Here is a 15,859-nt window from a genome sequence, read left to right on the forward strand (position 1 = left end):
GTTATTAACTATTTAATAACTACCTAGCTAAAATAAATACAAATTTACCTGTAAAATAAAGCCTAACCTAAGTTACACTAACACCTAACACTACACTACAATTAAATAACTTACCTAAATTAAATACAACTAAATACATTAAATACAATTAGCTAAATTACAAAAACAAACAAACACTAAATTACAGAAAATAAAAAACAAATTACAAGATATTCAAACTAATTACACCTAATCTAATAGCCCTATCAAAATAAAAAAGCAACCCCCAAAATAAAAAAAACCCCTAGTCTAAACTAAACTATCATTAGCCCTTAAAAGGGCCTTTTGCGGGGCATTGCCCCAAAGAAAGCTCCCCATTGCCCTGAAAAGGGCATTTGGATGGGCATTGCAATTAAAAGGGCATTTAGCTCTATTGCTGCCCAAAACCCTAACCTAAAAATAAAACCCACCCAATACACCCTTAAAAAATCCTAACACTAACCACCGAAGATTCACTTACTGGGAGAAGTCTTCATCCAAGCGTCAAGATGCCCTCAACGAAGCTGGCAGAAGTGGTCTTCCAGACGGGCAGAAGTGGTCCTCCAGACGGGCAGAAGTCTTCACCCAGACATCATCTTCTATCTTCATCCTTCCAACACGGAGCGGCTCCATCTTCAAGACATCCGGCACAAAGGATCCTCTTCAATCAACGGCTTCTTCGGAATGAAGGTACCTTTAAGTGACGTCATACAAGATGGCGTCCCTTAGATTCCAATTGGCTGATAGAATTCTATCAGCCAGTCGGAATTAAGGTAGAATAAATCCTATTGGCTGATACGGTTTTACCTCACTTACACAAAAACCCATGTCGTATATTTGTTGAACTGTACATGTGGACGCTTTTATGTGGGGAAAACGAGTGATATCATCCACACGAGGATGGCGAATCATAGACATTCGATCAGGGAAGCTATTGAGAAACAAGCATTGGATCAACCGGTAGCTAAACATTTTATGCAATTGAAACACACGGTCAGTGACTTGAGGTTTATATTGATTGATCATGTGCCACCCCTACAACGAGGTGGTTATAGGAACCAGCACTTACTTCAAATTGAATCGAAGTGGATCTTCAAACTGAAAACCCTCAACCCTAGTGGCCTGAATCATCAGTTGGATTGGCAATGCTTTCTGTGATCTTTTGTTATTGTATCTTTCCAATTCCTATTTTTGGATGTATATTAGGGTGAAGGGTTATATTCTTATTGTGCTTATTTAGACTTGGAGAAATCAACCCCCCCCCCCCTAGTGAGATGAGCTTTTTTACTACCACTTATAGTTTTATAATGTCATAATTCACTGGATGACCACTGTAAGTTTGGGAAACTGTGTGTAGTAGACACTTTGTGCCTACCCTCATCCCTGATTGTTGTGAAGTGGTGAACATCTTGATCTCCCCATTCAGCTATTGTAGTTTATTCCCCTAAGTCATGAATCTCTGTAATGCCAAGTCCCATTTTTAATCCCCCATGATAGATGTGGTCCTGCATTAGTGATGTGTCTTATAATTAATAATGTATTATTGTTCTTGCTAATGTGAGATCTCTCACTAACAAGATCGATGAACTAAAATTAAGGATGCATGCATGCAAAAACATCAGAGACAGTAACATATTACTTTTTCACAGAAACATGGTTAAATGATGATATTCCAAACAATGCTATTAAACTTGAGGGTTACGATATCTTCAGAGCAGACAGGAGTAGTATTGAATCTGGAAAGTCCAAAGGTGGTGGGCTATGTATTTATATAAATCACCACTGGTGCACTAATTCTACAATCACTGAAAGCTACTGTTCTGTTAATTCAGAATATTTGATGCTAAAGTGCAGGCCTTTTTATTTACCTAGGGAATTCACTTCTGTTATCATTATGGCAGCATATATTCCACCTGATGCTAATGCAAAAACTGCAATGAAAGAACTTCAAAAAGCGATAAATAAGCAACAAATTGCTCAACCAGACGGAGCCTACATTATAGCAGGAGATTTTAATCATGCAAATTTAAAAACAGTGTTACCGAAATTTCATCAAAATGTTACCTGTGCTACAAGAGAGAATAAAATATTAGATCATGTTTATACAAACATTGTTGATGCTTATAAAGCACTACCTCTTCCACATTTGGGCAAATCTGATCACCTTGCACTTTTTTTATACCCCAGCTATTCTCCACTAATTAAAAGTGAAAAATCTTCTGCAAGAATAGTTAAAGTTTGGCCGGAGGATGCGACTCAAAAACTCCAAGCACAGTTTCAATCTACTGACTGGACTACATTTGCTGTAAGAGACAAGAGTGACTCTCAAGTTGATCTAGACTTGTATGCATCATCTGTCCTAGATCATATTCGTTATTGTATCAGCAAGGAAACCACCTATAAGAGGATCAAAACCTTTCCTAACCAAAAACCTTGGATGAACAAAGAGGTTCGCCTCTTACTGCAAGCCCGTAACATTGCATTTAGAACTGGTAATGCTGAGGCTTATAGTTTAGCACGATCCAATTTAAAGAAAGGAATAAAAAGAGCTTAATTTGACTCGAAAACACGCATAGAAGAGCACTTTAATAACAACTCTGACTCCAGAAGAATGTGGCAAGGTATACAGTCCATTACTGACTATAAAACCACAAGCACAGTCCCCATAATTAATGATGCTTCCTTTCCAGACGAACTTAACTATTTCTATGCCCGATTTGACCGTGAAAACAAAGAAACAATTACTAAACTTATGCATCCACCAGATGAACTACCCCTGAGTTTTTCCGTTGCTGAAGTGTATCGGATCCTCTCCAAGGTGGATGTATATAAAGCGGCCGGTCCTGATGATATTCCTGGACATGTGTTAAGATCCTGTGCTGGAGTATTGGCTACAGTAATTACTGATATTTTTAATTTGTCTCTGGCTCAAACAACTGTTCCTACATGCTTTAAGGAAACCACCATCATTCCTGTGCCTAAACAATCAACAGCAGTCTGTCTTAATGACTTTCGCCCCATTGCACTCACTTCAGCCTTTATGAAATGTTTTGAGAGGCTGGTCATGGCCTATCTTAAAACTTGCCTACCACCTGCATTGGATCCTAACCAATATGCGTATCGTCAAAATAGGTCAACAGAAGATGCTATTTCGTCAGCTCTGCATTTTGCCCTCACTCATTTAGATCACAATAACACCTATGTTAGAATGTTGTTTATTGATTTTAGTTAGAAACATAGAAACATAGATATTGACGGCAGATAAGAGCCATAGGCCCAGCAAGTCTGCCCCACCTTACCTAACAGTATAAACTTATCTAGTTCGTAGGATAGCCCTATGCTTGTCCCATGCATTTTTAAAGTCCCCCACAGTGTTTGTTGCTACTACCTCTTGAGGAAGTTTATTCCATAAATCAATCACTCTTTCTGTAAAGAAGTGCTTCCTCAAATTACTCCTGAATCTACTACCCTTTAGCTTGAGCTCATGACCCCTTGTTCTTGAATTTTCCATTTTATGTAAAATACCCACAGCCTCAGTTTTACTAAACCCTTTAATGTACTTGAAAGTTGCTATCATATCACCTCTTTCCCTTCTCTCCTCTAAGCTATACATATTTAGGTCATTGAGCCTATCCTGGTAAGTTTTATTTTTTAGACCATGTACCATTTTGGTAGCCCTCCTTTGCACAGATTCAAGTTTGTTAATATCCTTCTGAAGATATGGCCTCCAGAACTGCACACAATACTCAAGATGAGGCCTAACTAATGATCTATAAAGTGGCATAAGAACCTTACTATTTCTGCTGCAAATACCTCTACCAATACATCCAAGCATTCTGCTAGCCTTACTCGCTGCCTTACTACATTGTTTACTAAGTTTTAAATCATCTGAAATAATAATTCCCAAGTCCTGTTCCTCGTCTGTAACAGTCAGTAAAGTGTCATTGAGTCTGTAATTAACATTTGGATTTTTCTTCCCTAAATGCATTATTTTACACTTTGCTGTGTTAAACTTTAGATCCCAGTCGTTTGTCCAATCCTCCAATTGTTGTATATCACTTCTCATTTTGTCTACCCCCCCTGGAACATCCACTCTGTTGCAAATTTTTGTATCATCTGCAAAGAGACATACTTTCCCCTGTAGCCCTTTGCTGATATCGCAGATAAATATGTTAAACAAAACAGGCCCCAGAACTGACCCCTGAGGAACACCACTAGTAACAGCCCCCTCTGCTGAATGAACTCCATTTACTAAGACACTTTGTTTTCTGTCCTTAAGCCAGCATTCCACCCAGTTCACAATTTTTGAATCTAGACCAAGGAGATATAGTTTGTGAATAAGTTTATTGTGTGGGACGGTGTCAAATGCTTTGCTGAAATCTAGATATGCTACATCAACTGCTCCTCCCTTGTCTAATACTTTTGTTACATAATCAAAGAAGTCAATTAGATTAGTCTGACATGATCTCCCTGAAGTAAAACCATGCTGATTTTGGTCCTCTAAATTGTTTGTCTTTATGTAAGTCATAATTCTTTCCTTTAAGAGGCTTTCCATTAATTTCCCTACTACTGAAGTTAAACTAACTGGCCTGTAGTTGCCAGATTCTTCTCTACTGCCCTTTTTATGAAGAGGTATTACATTTGCTATTCTCCAATCATCTGGGACAGCTCCTGTTAATAGTGACTGATTAAACAGATCAGTTAATGGGACAGTTAGCACTGAACGAAGTTCTTTTAAAACCCTTGGATGAATATTATCAGGACCCACTGCCTTTGTAACATTTATTTTTGATAATGCTAACAAAACCTCATCCTCTGTAAAAAGATTACTGTTAAGCTTGTTTCTATTTTGCATAGCATCCCTTAATGTAGACATTGTATCTTCACAATCTTTAGTGAAAACAGAACAGAAGTAATCATTGAGACAGTCTGCAATCTGCTTATCTCCTTCTATTATTCTACCATCAACTGATTTCAATTTTACTATTCCTACCTTATTTTTTCTTCTTTCACTGATATATCTAAAGAATGTTTTGTCCCCATGTTTTACTGACTGTGCTATCTTCTCTTCTGCATCAGCTTTAACCTTCCTAATTAACTGCTTAGTCTTTTTTTGTTGGAGTCTCCATATTTTCATATCATCATCTGCTTGTGTGTGTCTGTAATTTTTATAAGCTATCTTTTTTGTCTTTACAGCATGTGCTACTTCTTTGGAAAACCAAATTGGTTTCCGCTTTCTTTTACTTTTACAGACATGTCTAATACAGTGTGCGGTTGCATCTAAAATGGCACCTTTCACAAATTCCCACTGTTCTTGAACCCCTGTAATAAGATTTTTCCCCTTTAAATAGTTTTTTAGGTATTCTCCCATTAATGAAAAATCTGCCGTCCTAAAGTCTAAAACTTTTGTTTTAGTTCGGCATTTAACACAGTTGTTCCTATTAAGCTGGTTGCCAAACTCCATGATCTTGGCATAAATACTTTATTATGCAACTGGATTCTGGACTTCTTGACAAACAGACCGCAATTGGTAAAAATTGGTAATCACACCTCATCTACTCTGACCCTTAATACTGGTGTTCCACAAGGGTGTGTATTGAGTCCACTGCTATATTCTCTTTTTACCCATGACTGTTTGCCTAAGTATGTATCCAATAGTATTATCAAGTTTGCTGATGACACCACTGTGATAGGCCAGATCAGTAACAACAATGAATCAGCTTATAGAGAAGAAATAAGGCAACTGGCTATTTGGTGTGCTGAGAACAACCTGGACCTAAACACTAAAAAAACTAAAGAAATTATTATTGATTTTAGGAAATCTAATCGATGTTTACAATTGCCCATTCATATAAATGGAACTGAGGTTGAACGTGTACCAAGTTTCAAGTTTCTGGGCACACACATCTCTGAGGATTTGACTTGGTCTTTGAACACCTCAACTTTAGTGAAAAAAGCACAACAACGTCTCTATTTTTTAAGAACACTGAAAAAAGTTAATTTATCTACTCAGATTTTAATTAATTTTTATCGCTGTACTATTGAGAGTATTCTCACCAACTGTATTACAGTATGGTATGGAAATTGTACTAATTCTGATCGCAAAGCTCTGCAACGGGTTGTTAAAACCGCCCAGTATATCATAGGTGCTCAGTTACCTACCATTGAAGATCTTCAAAGCAGACGTAGTCTTTTAAAGGCCTATCGAATTATTCATGATCCTTTCCATGTTAGCAACAGACTATTTGCCCTTTTACCATCTGGGAGACGTTATAGAAGCTTAAAAGGAAAAACTGCTAGATTACGGAATAGTTTTTTCCCAAGAGCCATTACTCTGCTAAATAATAACTTTTAAAAATCTCTCTTATGCTCATAGCCTTTTTCAACTTTTTAATTTTTTATCCTTCTGATAATTAGATCTTTTTATTATATTGAAGAAAGTGCTAAATTAATGGTTTTAATTTAATTTATTGATTGTCCTGTTAATGGTTCTTTTTCACCTCACTTTATATTCACATAACACATATAATATAAAATACACATATGATTCATATAAAACACTCATGATTCACATCATATATATAATGCAAATGTACACATATGTGTGCAAGATGACTAATTTTTTATTACATTTTTTTACACATATATATACTTTTTTGTATGGAACTGATTTTTTTTTTGCACTTGCACTTTATTACACTTACATTGTACTTACTTTTGTGGTATAGAAATTTTCTGCACAAGTCACTTGAATTTTTTGCTATCTATTAGTTTTTACCATTATAGTGCTATCTGTGTATAGGATTGGTTAGATTTTCAAATATAATTTCGTTGTCTCTGTTTTCCTACTTTGTACAATGACAATAAAACAAATCTAATCTAATCTAATAATGGTTTTTGGTAGTCAAACGTGGTAAATTACTATTCCTGATGTGGGTTTAAGGTCCTGCTTACACTGTTCTATATCGCTAACCTTGTGCACTTATGTATTTTGTAGGACAATGTCTATCTGCCTGAGCCACACACATTAATATACTCTGACTGTGTGAGAGATTGATTACGAGCAGCCTAACTCCTCCCCAACATGACAACATCATCATTGTAAACAAAGCCGGGGATTGGTTGCTGTATTCCAATACGTCTTCCTCTGAGTCACTGTGACTACTCCCACTGTGCTGCACGAAGTTGTGATCGATATTTATGCGATCATTATTTAAGCAGTGTTGACTGATTATGTCAAGTAGGTGTTGATTGTAGTTCCCTTGCCTTCACTGATTACCCTGAACGTGCTCATGGGGCATGCATGTTTTTCTACCAATAGGAGGTGTTGTGACGTGTTGTAATCCTCTTGTTGGATAAGCCCACGATGCACATGTGATATGGGTTTTGTGTACGCAATGGCCACCATTGATATATTAAATGTTCCTGAGTGAGTATTCACCTAAGTTAACTATGTTTTCAATATTACAGAGTGTGATGTGATTATGGTTGACATGGATTACAGATGTTTATCATAGTTCAATATTGATGTACACCATTGTTGATTTATATATAACTAGTCCTAAAGCCCGTTCACACGGGCATGTTGTGTTATATTTAATTAATTAATCTCTCTCTCTCTCTCTCTCTCCTTGCGCCTTCACTTGCCGGTCCTCGCGCTGCTGGTTACATCTGCAAGGGTGCGCGTGCGATCAGCTGTGCTCTTTGCCCGATCCTCGCGCTGCTGGTTTCATCTGCAGGGGGTGGCGCGTGCGAAGTCGGGTGGGTGCGCGTGCGATCAGCTGCTGTCTAAGGCCAAGTGTTTGTCTGAACTGCGCATGACGGCTTCAGACAAACACTTGTCTTTTATAATATAGGATTATTTTATAAGGGCATTGTACTTTGTTTTAATTTTAGAATATGTGAGTATAGATCACTATACGAATTTGTGTGTGCACTAATTCAGTCCCTATTATGCAAGATTATTATTATATTATTAGTAATAACGTTATTCACTGTAGATTTGATGGTGAGACTGATCAGTATCTTGATCTTTATTTTTATATTTTTTTGATTGACATATAATGGGTTATGTCATTGTTGTTAATACACATGTTCTAAGTGGGACTGTTTTGTTCTGATTGGGGGAGGGGCTAACACCTGATTTATACACCTTTGTTTGTTCACTTTTTTGCTTGGTCTGATGAAGGGGTGATTGATCCCCGAAACGTTACCTGTTTTTTGATGTGCTAATAAAAGCACCTTATTTCACAAATCCAGTGAGTGCATGCTTGTTTTGATTTATATATATATATATATATATTGAGGGTAAAGTAAAAAATTGGGTAATCCTAGCATTAAAAAGCGAAAAGAAAAGGAATACAAGGAGCACGGAGTCAAATGCAGAGTGAATTTATTGGAAACAGTATTTACAAAAATACTTGTGGGGGAGCATTTCCCGGGATAAATACATGGTTAGAAATAATGAGAGGCTGTCAAACACTTAGGCTGATGTGTTTCGGCTTTCGCCTTACTCTTAGCCAAGCTAAAAAAGGTTACACATATACAAGCTTAAAACCCCAAGCCTCCTCACCGATTGGGCACCGGGTGATAACACCCTCATACTAAGCGGCCCATTTATCAAGCTCCGAACGGAGCTTGTAGGCCCGTGTTTCTAGCGAGTCTTCAGACTCGCCAGAAACAGCAGTTATGAAGCAGCGGTCTAAAGACTGCTGCTCCATAACCCTGTCCGCCTGCTCTGAGCAGGCGGACAGGAATCGCCGGAAATCAACCTGATCTAAGAGACCAACAAGATTACGATTTGAACAGAGTCTATGTGTGGATAAAAAGGAGAGGTTTATTCTGAGAAAGGAACAGAATATAAGTGTGTTTCATCCCAACCAACAGCAAGGAGGGAACAGGCAAAGACGAAATCGGGGTAGAAGGGTAAACTTTTATGAAAGTGAAGGAGAATCGTGGGATGAAGGCTCTGCTTCAGGTGGAGAGGAACGTACCATCAAGGAACAAGTAGTTAGACCTAAAGTGATAACACCCATTTTAAAAACACCTACCCCATCACTTCATCAATACTCACATTATTGAGACAAACCTTCAGTAACTAGAGGAGGACCTAACGAGAATGTTTTTTTTCAATCCCCCAAAAAGTACCCGAAGGGGAGAAGGAGGAAATCCAGAACCTCCCTATCAACTCAAGGAGCAGAGAAGTTACCCCAAGAGAAAAGGACGAAGAAGGGGGAACTACAGATACGAAATATAATGAATCTATCAAAATATACACCTAGTGTCCATGAACTGGAGGTCTTAAGCTTGGGCTTGACCTTTGTACCTACGGCTGACTTTAATCTTTTCAGGACTGCTTGATATAAACAAATTCATCAGAGACTTGACTTAAAAAATTATTTTTAGCGCACCCCATTACAGGGGAGAATGAGAGCTATGATTCAATTTATCTTACAGCCCGCAATAGGATGGGGGTCCATGTGGAACCCACATTAGATTTCTAGGAAGTATGTGATGTTAGGGTTTTGGAATCTCTCGAGGAGGATGGTGAAAGGGGAAGACAAGAAGTTGTCAGAACCCCTGTACTTAAGGGGAAATCTAATTTTTACCCCATACAAAATAGAGGCCATATCCTCAAGAAATTCCACAAAAGATTTGAAGAAGACTTATCACACCTATACTATAGAACAGACAAAGGTAAAAATAGGAATATTACCAGAAAACAGAAAAGGGCCCTAGAAAGTCTCAGTAAGAATGAGGACATTACAATCAGGGCCGCAGACAAGGGGGGGGGGGGCGATAGTCATAATGGATAGAAGTGACTTTATAGCAGAAGCCAATAGACAATTGTGTAATACAGATGACTATTTGAGTTTACTCAGTGATTCCAACCACGCCTATCAACGCCAATTGACCTCCCTTGTAGATGACAGAGTTGAACTAGGTTTCATTGACCTGGATACCAAACAGTATTTGTTGGTACCTAATCCAGCCATCGCTACGTTTAATCATCTACCAAAAGTTCATAAATCGGTAGAAAACGTGCAAGGAAGGCCAATAGTCAGTGGCATTGGCTCCTTATTGAAGCATCTGTCCGAGTGGCTGGATAATACACTACAGCCCCTAGTGAGTACTCTGTGGAGCCACCTTTCTGATACCAAGCATGTATTAAATTTACTTTTCAACATCACTTGGCAAACCAACTTCAAGTGGCTCACGGTAGACGTGAAGTCACTTTACACCTCTATACCCCACGACAAAGGCCTCGAGGATATACGTTATTTCATGGAGGTTCACTATGGAGTAGGTTCAGATTTCGTAGAGTATGTAGTAAAGGTGACCAAATTCCTCCTGACCCATAACTATTTTGAGTTTGGGGGGAGTTCTTTCTCCAGAGACATTGGACGGCAATGGGGGCTAGGTTTGCACCCTCCCACACCAATCTGTTCATGGGTTGGTGGGAGCTGTCCCATGTCTATGGAGAGAGGAACCCCCACAGGCAAGAAATAGTATGGTATGGACTATATATAGATGACCTTATCTTTATTTGGGGAGGTCAGGATTTGGCCTTGACCAGTTTTACTGATAACCTAGACAGGAATACTGTAGGCATTAGCTTTACTATTACTATTAGGTATACATTTCTAAGATCAACTTCCTAGACATCTCTTTTGAAGGGGTTCCAGGTCAAAAAATCAAAACAGAAATATATTGTAAACCTATTTAAGGAAACTCACTTCTCCATGCTTCTAGCTGCTATCCACAGAGGGTCTTTAAGGGTGTAGCTAAGGGACAATTAATCTGCTTAAAGAGAACCTGTACTGACACAGAGGTATTCAAAATACAAGCAAATGACTTGTTTACTAGGCTACTAGAGAGAGGGTATAGCACTTTGACCATTACAGAGAACAGAAGGTCGGTTGAAAGAATCACAAGAGAAAGCTAACTCAGCCAGGATAAAAATACCCTGAAAAGAGTCAACAAAAAGACTCAGTCAAACAAAGATCTTGACAAAGTCACATTCATCACTGAATACTCTAAACAGTACAGTGAGATATGTAAAATAGTGGATAAACACTTTAAATTTCTGGCGGCAGACAACAGTCTAATTGACACAGTGGAGAAAGGGATAAGGTTCTCATACAGAAGAAATAGGACAATAGGAAACATAGTGGTCCCGACGAGATTGAGAAATTCACCATCCACTGGTTCTTCATGGCTGAGATGTGTGGCTTGCGAGAGATTGAAAATGGGAGACACTTTTAGCTCAACTACAGCGGGTGAGGATTTCCAGATAAGGGGCTTTCTAAATTGTAGACAAACATATGTGGTGTACCTGATCACATGTAGGCATTGTGCCATACAGTATGTAGGGTTAACCGCTAGAGAAGCTAGAACTCACATTAAAGAACATCTATCTGACATCAGAGCAGGCACACTGACCACACCTTTAATCAACCACTTTTCAGTCATACATCAAAAGGATGTCATACATTGAAAGAGTACCTCCCCAAAATGGAGGAACGGATAGGGTATGTAAATTAGGAGAGAGGGAGGCCTTCTGGATTTTCAAGTTGTGAACAAGAATTCCAGAAAGTCTCAACTCTGGATTTGATCTCATACATTTCTGGTAACTACCATCTATGTTCCTCTAGTTCCTAGTATGAGTTGCAGGCTTAATTTTCCTTATTTTATTTAGGATAGCAACCACCCATTAAGAGTAACATTGGCACATGAGATTAATTCTAGTTTTAGTTTAAGCTATGAGTTTAAGCTATTTCCCCTTTTATTCCCCCTCCCTACATCCCGTAATCGGCCATATGCTGGTTTTTATGTGAACTGAATCATTCTTTTTTGTCTGTTCCCCCTCAATGTAGACCGTAATAACCAGCATCTGTACCTGGTGACCCTGTAACTATAATGAGTTGTTGAAAGCATTTCCCAAGGTATAGGGTATCTTTTGTGACATTGATAGTAATTTAGTTCAATTCCACTCCCTCCCCATAAATTTAAAAATTAAAATGAGATAAATATAATAATACAATTGAATTTAATTTAATTTTATTTGATTTAATTTTGTTTTATAAAAATAATTTTTCCAATTGATAGAAGCCCACATATATACTTTCTATGTAGTCTGTGTATACAGGACTCTAATGACGTAGACCTTTTGTCAATGCTTTCCATTACACACACAAAGCTATAGATTAATTGACAGTTTTATACTGCATATATTTTACACAGCTACATGTTTTTGGTGTGTTTATATGAGTTTTTCATTGGTGACAGCACGATAGTAGTTATTGAAGGGAGTGGGCATGTGTACATTACTATCACCGGATTGGACACTTTGTATGAGGGTGTGATCACCCGGTGCCCAATCGGTGAGGAGGCTGTTTTTTTTTAGCTTGTATGTGTGTAACCTTTTTTAGCTTGGCTAAGAGCAAGGTTAAAGCTGAAACGCATCAGCCTAAGTGTTTGACAGTCTCTCATTATTTCTAATCATGTATTTACCCCGGGGAATGCTCCCCCACATGTATTTTTGTAAATAGTGTTTCCAATAAATTCACTCTGCTTGCATTTGACTCCGTGCTCCTCGTATTCCTTTTTTTTTTTCTTCTTTTCATTACTTTCACTGGCCGGAGTAAGCACGGAGCGTTACAAGCTAGGCTGAAGAGGTCAACATACTATACCGGAAGCACTTGGAGGACCGGAAACACGGAACACCACGTTTGAGTGGCGTACAGGAGCACATACCGAAGCAGATCCAGGAAGTTCACGTCCCTACAGAGAACAGAGCTAACATGACACCGCTCCAGAAGGTTTGAATAGTGATTACGGGGGATCAGAGGTATGTGCCAGGATTTACATTGGTAACTGTGCTTGTTTTGGATGTCATCCTAGTACAACTTACCAGAGGTCTAACTGCTCCACTATAACGCACTAGGAAAGGTGGGAGGGATATCTCCCTAGTGCCTGAGCAGTGCTTTGAGACATATGTATTTTAGCCATATCGGGTTTGTTTTCAGGAGTTCTGTAGTGACTCCTTATACACCGCTGTGTTATATACATCAATCTATCACAACAGTAGTCACATCACATTGATTCTTCCCTCTCATTGTTTTTGTTTAATCCTAGCATTACCCGGGTAAACCTGACATTACCCAAGCAGCTGTGTGTAAAGCCTGATGTAACATGATAAATCTTCTCAGAGTGCATTGAGTCACTGCATCAAACATATATCCTATGCACTGTAATTCACACATCTTCACTATCTTTGTGTGCCTCTGCATGGGTAGTTCAAGGGGGCAAAGCCTAGGATTACCCTGATTTCTAACTTAACTCGTAACATATATATATTTATATATTCATATTTAGACATGTTTATGTATGCATTTCTATGTTAAAGCCAGTTTCAGTCCTTTTTCATCTCACATCTGGGTCCTCATATCTTTGAGCCCTTATAATTTTTTATTGCAATTTAAAAAAAATAAAAAAAAATATTAGATGGTGTTATTATGAGGGTAACTGTACCTTTAAATGTATTTTTGATGTGTTTTGTGCAACATTTTATTCGAACATAACAGTTAACTAGAGCTCTGTAGTTGCGCTAACCTGACACACGTTTTTTTCAATTGCACTCAAGCAAACACAGCTACTTCCTACGTGCGCATAGAGCCATGCGCGTCATGTTGCTATCATGTACACTGAGATGGTCACTCTAGAACCTTCACTTTATTCTGCTGTAGCCAATGACAGGTCGACTTGGCCTTCTGTTTCGGATCATTGTCATGTTGGAATGTCCAAGTACGTCCCATGCGCAGCTTCCGGGCTGATGAATGCAAATTTCCCTCCAGTATTTTTTTATAACATACTGCATTCATCTTGCCATCAATTCTGACAAAATTTCCTGTGCCTTTGTAGCTCACACATCGCCAAAACATCAGCAATCCACCTCCATGTTTCACAGTAGGAATGGTGTACCTTTCACCATAGGCCTTCTTGACTCCTCTCCAAATGTATAATTTATGGTTGTGGCCAAAAAGCTACATTTTGGTCTCATCACTCCAAATTACTTTGTGCCAGAAGGTTTGAGGCTTGTCTCTGTGCTGTTTGGCGTATTGTAAGTGGGATACTTTGCGGTATTTGCATAGTAATGGCTTTCTTCTGGCGACTCGACCATACACCCCATCTTTCTTCAAGTGCCTCCTTATTGTGCATCACATGTTTTCAGAGAGTCCTGTATTTCACCTGAAGTTATTTGTGGGGTTTTCTTTGCATCCAGAACAATTTTCCTGGCAGTTGTGGCTGAAATTTGAGTTGGTCTACCTGAACGTGGTTTGGTTTCAAAAGAACCCCTCCTTTTCCACTTCTTTATTAGAGTTTGAACACTGCTGATTGGCATTCTCAATTCCTTGGAAATCTTTTCATTTCCCTTTCCTGTTTTATACAGTTCAACTACCTTTTCCCACAGATCCTTTGACAATTATTTTGCTTTCCCCGTGACTCAGAATCCAGAAATGTCAGTGCAGCACTGGATGAAAGATGCAAGGGTCTGTCAGGAGTCCAGAAACTCATTGACCTTTTATACACACCCACTAATTACAAGCAAACAGATCACAGGTGAGGATGGTTACCTTTAATAGCCATTCAAACCCTTTTGTGTCAACTTGTGTGCGTGTTATCAGGCCAAAGTCACCAGGGTATGTAAACTTTTAATCAGGGTCATTTGGGTAGTTTCTGTTGTCATCATGATTTAAAAAGAGTAGACACTGTTGATTGATAATAAATGACTTCAGCCAAACACTAACCATGAGTGAAAAAAAAGTTTTTGTGTTATCATTCATATTCTCTGAAAAATGGCCAAGAAATCATAAATTCTGCCAGGGTATGTAAACTTATGAGCACAAATTGTATATAAATACATATGTACACATATTTATACATACATATACATCTTTAGACATGTATATGTATGTATCTCAATGTTAAAGCCCATTGCCTGCTTTTTTAAAATAATTTTATTAGATGGTGTTATTATGAGTGTAACTGTTCTTTGTAATGTATTTTTGATGTGTTTTGTGAGATTTTTTTGTTTCGCAAAACATTTAACCAGAGCTCTGAGGTTGTGATTAACCCGGCAAATGCAAACAGCCGCGATAAACCCCTTATCACTCGCATGTAGCTGTTAACTCGCCATCTGGCCCTTAATAACTGATTAATTTATTTTCTTCAGTTTCCAATAGTCAGATAATATAAATCACCTACAATAGATCATGTATTCTAGATCACCTAATGCAACTAGTTCTGCAGTTAATGGCCTCATATATGAGCTGCATATGTGGCATCCAATCACAAAAGCCTCACTAGTTGGATTCAGTAGACTGTCAGTGCTATTTAGCAGAGTACCTAGATGCAGCTTGGATCAGTACATCATCAGTGGGCGTAGTTTGGTGGCCATTTCAAAGCGACAAGAATTAATATTCTTTTTAAAATAACTTTTGCACCATTCCTGCTGCGTGTGGCTATTTGCAACTTAATCTAAGGTAAGATTTTATTTATGTAGTGTGTAATGCTACTTTAATTTTAGTCCTGACCCTTTATGCGAGGTCTTCAGTTGTGCTAACCAGATGAGCGCAAATTTAGTTTGCACATGTGTAGTTGTGTTTACTTTCAACTTGTAATATCTGCACAAGTTAACACAGGCACAAAAAAAAATTGCGCACCACTTGTAATCTAGCCCTAAATGTTTTCTCAGATCATTTGCATTTAAAAAAAAATGTAAGATAAAAATTGTTTAAATTGATTTTTAAATTATAAGAAGAGCACGTGTGTGCACAAG

Source organism: Bombina bombina, chromosome 1, assembly GCF_027579735.1.
Source record: "Bombina bombina isolate aBomBom1 chromosome 1, aBomBom1.pri, whole genome shotgun sequence".
NCBI lineage: Eukaryota > Metazoa > Chordata > Amphibia > Anura > Bombinatoridae > Bombina > Bombina bombina.